Below are 9205 nucleotides of genomic sequence, written 5' to 3' on the forward strand. Positions count from 1 at the left end.
AGTATTGGACTGCATACAGGCAGGAGCAGGTCTGGGCTGTGGGATGCTGTGTGCTGAATACAGTACATGCTCATCTCTGCACATACCAACCCTTCCTGCCATGGTATCTAGTCATAGCTAGGAGAAACTAATTTGTATTTTGAAGTTGATTGAATATAAAAAAATTATTTCATGGTATTTTTAGGACTTCCATGTAATAAACTCAAAGATTTATTACTATTATACTCCTGCATAACTGCAAAGCCTGTGAGCAACTACAGCCTTACAACAGCCTAACCTTTCAAATATTTGTATTTCACATTGCATCCTTACAGGGATGAGAGATAACTGCACTCGTCTGCAAAATGCCTTGGGTAAGACAGGACCAGGAAGATGGCAAAAAATAAGGTGCACACTCCGTGTGTTGCACTGACTTCGCTGTCACTTCTGCTCAGTCTATTAGCTGAAAACATACTTTCACTACACTCCTGCCTTCACATTTAATCTACTGCAGGAACTGCACAGCAATGGAGGGGATTTTTTCCTCCTTTCACATTGTGATACGATACCGATCACTCTGAAACAAGTCTTTCCTCTCTGTCGGCCTGTTGGCAGCAGCAATTCTACCCAATGACGCAGGAAAGGAGAATAGCTGCATATTCCCAGCATCTCCAGCCCAACTTAATCCATTAACTAATAGCTGCTGCAAGCATCCATGGGACGATGTTTCTTTTGGCGTAAAGCAAATCTCTCGCAAGTTTGCTCAGTAAGATCTTGCAGACTTTCCAGAAACATATTCCTGATGTAGCTGGAGTCTAGGACAATGTAAAAGACTTTTACAAAGGTGGCACAAGCTTTGTTCTTCTATACAGAAACAGAGCTTTTCTTACAAACTTGAACACTTTTTTTTTCTTATCAGAAAGTTCCCACCTTAGTCCTCCTGGCACAACCATCTCTCTTCAACACTAAATCTCATTATGAGTTGGAAAGGCTGACAGAAACCACATAGCTGTAAGAGGAAGAAGTACTAAGGTTGTTGCTTTTGTTTCCAAAGCATGAAATAAGGTATTGAATAATGAGTTTTTCTTGTATTGCTTGAGCCTTGTGGGCAGATTGCTACAGCTGGTTCCTAGTCATGTATTTTACAAACTTACAAGCAAGGTCACTTGGTCACATATCACTTAAGGCTGACCCACACGTCCTTTGTGCAATAAGAATTAGAAGCAAAAAAGCGCAAGCACTGATCTCTGAGTTCATCAGACAGCCAGAAAGAGCCTGTGGAAAGAAATGCTGTAATCCCTCATCTCCTGGGGATGGGGTGGCCGTCTGACCCAGGGCACTGCTAGTTAACGGGATAAACTTGGGGAAATTTTGTGCTTCCTTGCCCAGAGACTGCACGTGGCCTGCCAAAGAAACTGTTTCTCTCAAAGCAAAAATGGTCATCCACAAACTCCCCATAGGAGGAAATAATAACCACAAACTTTCTTGGCTTGACACCATAGGATTGGCCACATTACAAATGAACTTTGCGCATTCATACTCTGCTTTCATCACATGAAGGAGAAAGAGAAGAAACACTACAACAAGAGAGAGGCTGCAAAGTAATATTAGTCATTGTAAGTAACATTTCAGGAGGTCCTTTTCAAAAGTAACACAAGTAGCTCACTTTGTACGTCAGAAATAGTGATTCCACATCTGTTATTCTAGAATGAGGACCATTGACTATTAGTAATATATGCAAATACTAAAGAAAGCAGACAATACGTATGAGATGGGTCAGTGAACTAACAGGCTGTCAGTACATTATATTAAGCAACACAGATTACTCTTGAGCATTTTAAAAGCACTTTATCAAACTCACGTCAAGACAGAAACCCTCCTTCAAAAAGCTGTGGTGGTACCTACAATAAAGCTGACAAAACCAGGAAAACTGTTAAGGGGCAGGGCAGGAGGGTGGGAAAGGAGATACAAGCTCCTTTGGACACAGCACAGGAAGACGGCAGTTGGTTTGAGTCTCTGGAAGCACTATTTCCCTCCAGGGTCATTGCTAGGCACTCACTTTTCTAAGGGCCTCAGGAAGCCTGGAAGGGCTCAGGCAGGGGTGGGAGCTGCTTCTGGAATCAGCTCCTCTAGGGACAGGATTCCAGGGTGGACTAAGGACCAGGAGTTCTTTGTTCACTGGAAGGGAACTCACAAGAGGTCCTCATTCTACCTACAGCTGCAGCCAACTGCTTGACACCAGCTCCTGTACCCCCACATTCAGTAACATTTGACAAGCAACAGCAAAATTAATGTCACCATCACCCAATTCCCTCATTTCAGCCCGGAGCAGAGATAAACTGAGACGTGCCACAGGCATGGATGTAAACCTCCTTCAGTTTGCACCTATTTGCCAGTCAGAAGCAGACCTTGAAAAGAGTCAGGAGCTCTTAATGTTTTTATTTTGCTGTTTAAATGTATTTTTCCTCCCTTAACTTTACAGCCTTGAGTCCATTACTCACTCCATGTCTAAAATTCAGATTATGGGGGGAGGGGGAAGGCATCAGTGCATTTACTTGGATTCATTATCTGTCAAGTGTTACAGGAGGATTAAACTGGGAAGGAAATTTTAAAGCCATTCTTCTGACATGAGTCACAGGAGTAAGCTATCAGAAGTGATGTCAAAAGCACAGTAGTTGGCAAGAAACATATAGCATCGTTATGATTCTTGCTTTTATAAAACCCAAATCATAAACAATAGAAACAGGGGAAGGGAGAGAACATAATTTCATTAGAGCCAACGTGACATAAATTTAATAATAAATAATAGCTGTTATCTAAAAAATTGCAAAAAGCCATTTTCAAAATCATTAGCTCTAATCAGAAATGAATTTTGTATTTTCTATTCTATTTTGCACCTCTGTAATGAACTCTGATAAATTCAAAGGACTACATGTTAAATAAAGAGATAGAAGGGTCTAATTTGCTGCTTCATTACACCGGCTTATTTCTGGAACGTCTTGCATATTGCTCTGAATTTCCCGTCTCTGAAAGGTGGAGACAATGAACTATCTGTCTCTAATGTAGTGTGGCACACAATTAGGGATTCAAAAGGATGTGAATCTCTTTCCATCAGAGATACATGCAGCGATTATTATTTTATTACCAAATACTGTCAGCATTACATATTTCCAACAGTTACTGTGACACCTGACTTGCATGTTAAATTTGCACAAAGCATTGCAAAAAAAAGCCAGATGGAGCTTATTTACACCACATTATTCCTTCTTACGTGGGCCTTCAGTAAGCCTGCTATGATTAAGTAAGCATGGAGTTCAGCACTGAAGATTTGTAGTAGGGCAGGATATATAGACGATGACCTGCTATTTGGATGTATTTTTAATGCAGTGATATACCACAAGCTCAGCTTTACAAACTCTGCTTGCAAATTATCAGAGCCTTTAAGAGCATATCTGAACCTATCTCTATTTAGCAAAGCACTTACACATGTGGATATGAGACACTGTCCTTCTCAGCAATGATCTTTAATGTAATTAAAGAGTTTTGGGCTTACACTGAAACTTTTTCTTTCAAAACACGCATTAACGCACAAGTTCTGTCACCTCTGTTTGGCACTGGCTGAAAGTGGATGTGCAGCAGGGAGGTGGCTAAAGTAGTCCTGGAAATACAAACTCACTCAAAAAGAGAAACTTTGCCCTAATAGAATAATGCAAATGTTTCCTTAGGTGCAGTACGTGCTTTGGTTTTACCTCAACATCCAGACTATATCTAGTTATCCACACAGGAGACTCACCTGGTAATCTGAACAGAAGTAGAAGGAAATGATGGAGCCATTGAGGGTTATATTCTGCCTTCACATACATACACCTACTACATGGTCAGGATTACCACTTATGTACCACAGGCTGCCAAAATAGGTCAGCAAAATTCTACTTACATCCCAGTCGCTGAGCAGCCTCTTCCCAGGATTTCATCCTCTCTCATTGCCCTTCTCAGTGCGAGGTGCTCACGGCTGGAAGGGAGACAGCAGATTTTGTACCCGGGGCTGACAAGTTTTCCTAAGAGTTTAACAAATCTAAAGAACAGCCAGTCATTATTTTATATTATTGTTTTATGATAATTTATGTGAAAATTATTTTAATGGTAGATCAGTATCACTAATAAGACAACAGGATATCTGTGTGAGGAGTTTCTGGAGTCTTCAATACATATTCCTCAGGATATCAAGTCCAATTGAAATGCAAAGCACAGTAGACTTTGTCTTTTAATGACACTTAGTGAAAATCTTCCAAATGTCTGAAAGTGTCATCTGGGAAAATAAAGTAGGAGTTTAAAACGAGATGTGCAAATTTATTGTTATGCAGTTGACAGAGTAAATTGGCAGGACATAACTAAAAGCAGCTCTGCCCTGCTGAAGCTACAAGTGATAAATTTTAAATCAAATTGGTATTTAGACCTCCCCTTAAGCCTTTTGATTAAACAACAGGTAGGGATCCAGTTGGTGGAGGATTGTCACCACACACATGCCCATGCATGGTACTCACACAAGTCTAGGGAGCGCATGTTGAGGGCCGTCAAAGGCTCCCATGCAGATTCCCAATGGCACATGCTGCCTTGTATCACCTTTCATTTCAGAGGCCAATGACACACACCAGCATAAAGATTTGTGACACAAAGAAAGCTGGATCTGACCTTGAAAAATCTATGAATAAAAACTGTGATCACTTTCTAATGGAGAAGAGAGTCTTCAGCCACATATAGGATCCAAATCTCTGTGCGAGCATAAAGAAGAGTGACAGAGAGCAAGAGCTGTAATGCATTTTGTAACTACATGGTGCAAAAAAGAAAGGAAACAACTACCCAGAATATTGGACTTGAGAATTTAAACTCAGAAGTCAGGACATTCAAAATCATGTTTCCCGTAGCACCCATAACTTAACCTCCTTGCACATATGCTGCATGTACTGTTGGGTGTGAGGCTATATTTATGTCTTACTCTTTCTCTGCCAGGAGCAGAGTTATGTCTGTTGGGGGAACCATCATTTTGATTTTCCTGACTCTTGTGCATTGAATCTTTAAGAAGAGAAAAAAAAAAAAAAGCCACCTGTTCAGATGGTAGTGAACATGTCTTTCTATGTTTGCCTTTATTTCCACCTTCTCCTCTTGTTCTTTGCCTCTTCACAGCCAGGGGAAAGTATGGATTTTACACGAAGAGAAACGGCTATTAAAAAGAAGAATTTTTTGCCCTCTTTGGAATAGACAACATCTTTACATGCAGTCCCAGTCCATATGGGACCCTGTTGGGGGGACTGCTTCAAAAACACCAAGCCCTCCTAAACAAGTTTTCATTCTTAAAATGTTGCTTGCAGCCATCATTTGTTTTCTTATGGTTAACTTGCAACAGTCTCTACGGTACAGCTATCCCGACAGGAACATGCTTACAAGGTCAGTTCAAAGTATATCAAAATGTAAGCTTTATTATTATATATAAGGAGAAATATGTGGAGAAAGGCTGAACCCCTATTGCAGAGCCGTTTACTGGCATTTGTTGCACTGCAGCACTGAGAAGCAAGAAAGACCTCACTTTCCTCTTCTGTTTGCAGTGGCAGTAGCTGCTAAGTGGCCTTTTTGCTGGAAATAGTATTTGGGAGATTGGCACATACTTTCAAAGATTTCTTCTGCTGTTTCTCTGCTGAAGATTATTAAGTAACGCCTGTTGCACTTGCTCAGAAGTGGTTACAGCGAAAGGGCTGTGTTTTTGCAAAGGCTGTGGGAGCCCATGGGATGGTTCCCAATGACTATGAAAACCCTTGAACTGAGCCTGAAATATCTTTGCTTCTTTCCTCACTGCTTCCCCAGTGTTCCCATTTACTGTGCTGACACCCATCATGGGCAATGGCAGCAATACGTGTGTCCAGGCATTTTGTGACAGCTGGCTGTGATAAAGAGAGATGTAAGTAGGACTAACAAAGGTAATACTTGGCATTTTGATGTTCACTAGAGCACTGCTGTGATAGTTCACTTTGTGAAGGAACTGATGCTTTTCATTCCCTTTTCTCATTTATTTACAGGATGAAGAGAAGAAAATTAACCTGGATGCTGCTACTGTGTCTCTACGCTGTCATACTTTCCTGTGGAAACCCTACTGATTAAAAAATGCTTTTGATTTGATTTCCTGGAACATTATGTTATTTCCAACTCTAGTATGGGTTTATTTCAGACAGATTTCAGACGCCTTGAATGAACAGAGATGCAAGGAAATGTATTACATTTGGGAAAATCATACAAATGGATAAATGTCTTTTCAAATAAGTTAGAATGATATTTCAAGGGCAGTTTAGACCTATTCAGATTGCATATTCTCATTACTATGCTTAGCAACAGGCATAAGTCCTTCAATCTCCACGTAGTTTTGTTACTCTCTCTCCACAATTTTCAATTTCCTTACAACTATTCAGCTGATTTATTATTTCCCTTCTGTATTTTAAATGCATTGTAATCCCATACATTTGTTTCACTCTCTCAGCTTCAATATTCAAGGTCGTTAATACCCCCAAAATATCCTTTGCTTATACCACAACTTTAAATGTGCTCTTTCTTGCCCAGTGGCCTGTTATGTAATTACCAGTGGCAATATAATCTTGTTTTTATAGTTTTATGATTAAAGAGATAAAAATGAACTCAATTGAATAAAATATAAGAAGATGCTTGCAATTTCTGTGGTAATGCTGCTACTGATGCTCCTGTTGCACAGGCGATACAGAAAGATGCAAAATTAATCTTTCTCAGTGTGTTGCTTGAAAGTTAACTAAGATGAAATAAATTATATAGTATTAACATTTGGCCGATCTGATTAAGTGCTGCTTAGATACGCATCAAATTTTAAATCAATTGTGTTGTGAAGAGAGGCAAAGTGCATTCCAGTTGAGAAAGTTCAAATTTGTCTTAAAAGTGCAAACATCCTTGCCAGCAACATCTCTAGTTCTCACCTCAATGTCGCTGTGGGTCACACTTGGCTGGAATTCCTCACCTTGGTCCTGTACCCACCCAGGACCTGGCTCAGTTTCCACATGCCAAGCGAGCCCCCAGGGAGCTCCACAGGTCCCCACCACATGAGGGCCCAACCCTGGCCAGTTTTGCTGTAAAATAAAAATTTGTGGTTCACCCAAGCCTCCAAGCTTGTCCGTAGAGGCTCGCATGAGGCCACTTGTCCGTGGTTATGCTGCAAATGTGGGGGCTGAGAGCCCCCAGTGCAGACAGCATCCCTCTATCTCACATGAAACCACCCACCCTCCCTCCCCAAAACACTGTGCTCAGCCTCTGAGCGCATCCTAGGTCCCTGGGAGCGTGCAGTTTGTGGGAATTTACAGTTTCCTAATTCTGCTGATGAAGACAGCCTGTCTGAGTGAAGCTTAGTGTGCTGGGAGAGCAGAACATTGCTGCAGGGTAGCTGCTTTCCAGGACTCGATGAGTGCCGCTGCCAGCGAGCACCGGCTGGCCAAAGGGCTGCACTGATTTAACGCAGGGTAATGGCTGCTGCCCGCTGCCATGTGGGAGTGTCAACAGCATTTACAGTGCAGAAATGCAGAGCTGGAAGGACCTGGGGGGACAACACAGCCAATGCCTCGTCCAAAGCAGGATCAGGCCATGGCAGACCCTTCTTGACAGCTCATTTTCTACCTTGAGTGCTCTTGCAGCCTCTCCAGGCTCAACCCTCCCCATCTCCACCACCCAAAGGACTTTCTGACACTCCATCCACGTCCTCCCTGCCACCCATTCTTGCCAGTCCTTCACCAGCCCCACAGCCAAGCCTGAGGAGCCCCAGCTCCTCTGCAGACACAACTTTGATTCAAACACATAGGGAAACAGTGATGCAGAACCCTCCAGTTGCAATTTTTTCCTCTGTGTTTCTTATTAGCCCATTAAGCGTGCTGGAAACAACAACATAACTAACATCTGAACTCCCTAAGTCCTTGAAGAGAGCAGTGCAAAGACTAAGAATGAGGGGCATTAGATGGAGCCCCAGGGACTCCTGGGACTCCTCACTTCATGCACTTCCTTTCTGCTTCCAGCTCCTTGGCACAGGGTGTAAATCCAGTGAGGAAGAAAGAGGGGATAGTGCCCTTGTGGAACCACCCTGATGGAGCTGAGATCACTACCATTTATTCCATTGCAAGCTACAGGAGGTGCGAGCATGGGATGTGCCAACCCCCCATGGCGTGTTTACTGGACAGATGAACGCAGGAGTTCCGACGAGACAGGAAAATAAGTATTTTCATTCCCGCTAACCCAGACCCTCCCCTTGAATCACAGACTTGGCTTAAAACAAGAGGTTTATGTAAACATATATCTTGCTTTCAATTTGAAGATACGGTTCCTTCTTCTCTACTAAAAGGTTATGTTTTTTTTTTTTTTTTCTGCGTGACTCCCAGACCTGGAGCCTGCAGGCATGGCCAGTTCTTGGAAATGGGCTTGGGAAGAAACAAGTAAGAACCACGGCTGGGAGACTGGTACTGAAATTTCCCATCCTGTCATTGCCTGGCAGTCGTGTGGGTCTCCGACCCCGTGGTTTTGGTGTTTCTCTGGGCAAGCACGCTTCTGTACGCCCCAAGCAGGTGCCCAGTGCTGCCCGCGGCAGCAGAGCCTCGGGAGCCACGGCCAGTGGGGAGCCCAGGGATGCAGCACAGCCTTCCAAAGCAGAGTTCAGTCTCATGTTCAGCTTGTGAAAACAAATGAAAGGAAGGAAAAATTTATCCTATTACTCACTAATGCTGGTTTGCATGACCACAGGCAGCACAGCTGGAGCATCCCAGGACAGGCGCAGCCAGGGGCCGTGGGCTCTGACTCACCCCAGCAGGTGGGAGCTGCTGTGTCACTGGGCTCCCTGGCACCCACAGACACCGTCCTGGGGCTGGCCAGGCTGTTTGCGTCACCGGCAGGTACCGTAACCACACTGGCTCCCAGCCGGCCCTGGAGCCAGGGAGCTGCCTGAACATGGAGCGAGCCTTTGGCTCGCCTGGTGCTCTTCTCCACAGAGCTGCAGTGGATTTTCCCAGCAAGTTTTCAGCTTTCTTCCCTCAAACTGACCCTGCTTCACAGCAGGGTGCACAGGCTCCTGCTGTACCTCCAGCAACACAAACACATCCCTATCTCCTGCTCCTCACTGTTTCAGTGTTGCCTTACCCGTCTTGTCCAAATAAAATAGCCTTTGTTTCACTTTTGCTGG

General features: G+C 43.3%; 1 long non-coding RNA gene across 2 annotated transcripts; it reads left to right on the forward strand.

Annotated features, from left to right (window-relative positions):
- The first annotated feature begins 5742 nt into the window (after positions 1–5742).
- LOC138725391 (uncharacterized) lies at positions 5743–6150 on the forward strand. 2 transcript variants are annotated; one of them, XR_011338229.1, is made up of 2 exons: positions 5743–5951; positions 6051–6150. It is a non-coding gene; the product is annotated as an uncharacterized lncRNA (long non-coding RNA). The 2 variants fall into 2 exon arrangements; XR_011338230.1 differs by having other exon boundaries at positions 5743–5932.
- Positions 6151–9205: the final 3055 nt, after the last annotated feature.

Source organism: Phaenicophaeus curvirostris, chromosome 11, assembly GCF_032191515.1.
Source record: "Phaenicophaeus curvirostris isolate KB17595 chromosome 11, BPBGC_Pcur_1.0, whole genome shotgun sequence".
In the NCBI taxonomy this organism is placed as follows: Eukaryota; Metazoa; Chordata; class Aves; order Cuculiformes; family Cuculidae; genus Phaenicophaeus; species Phaenicophaeus curvirostris.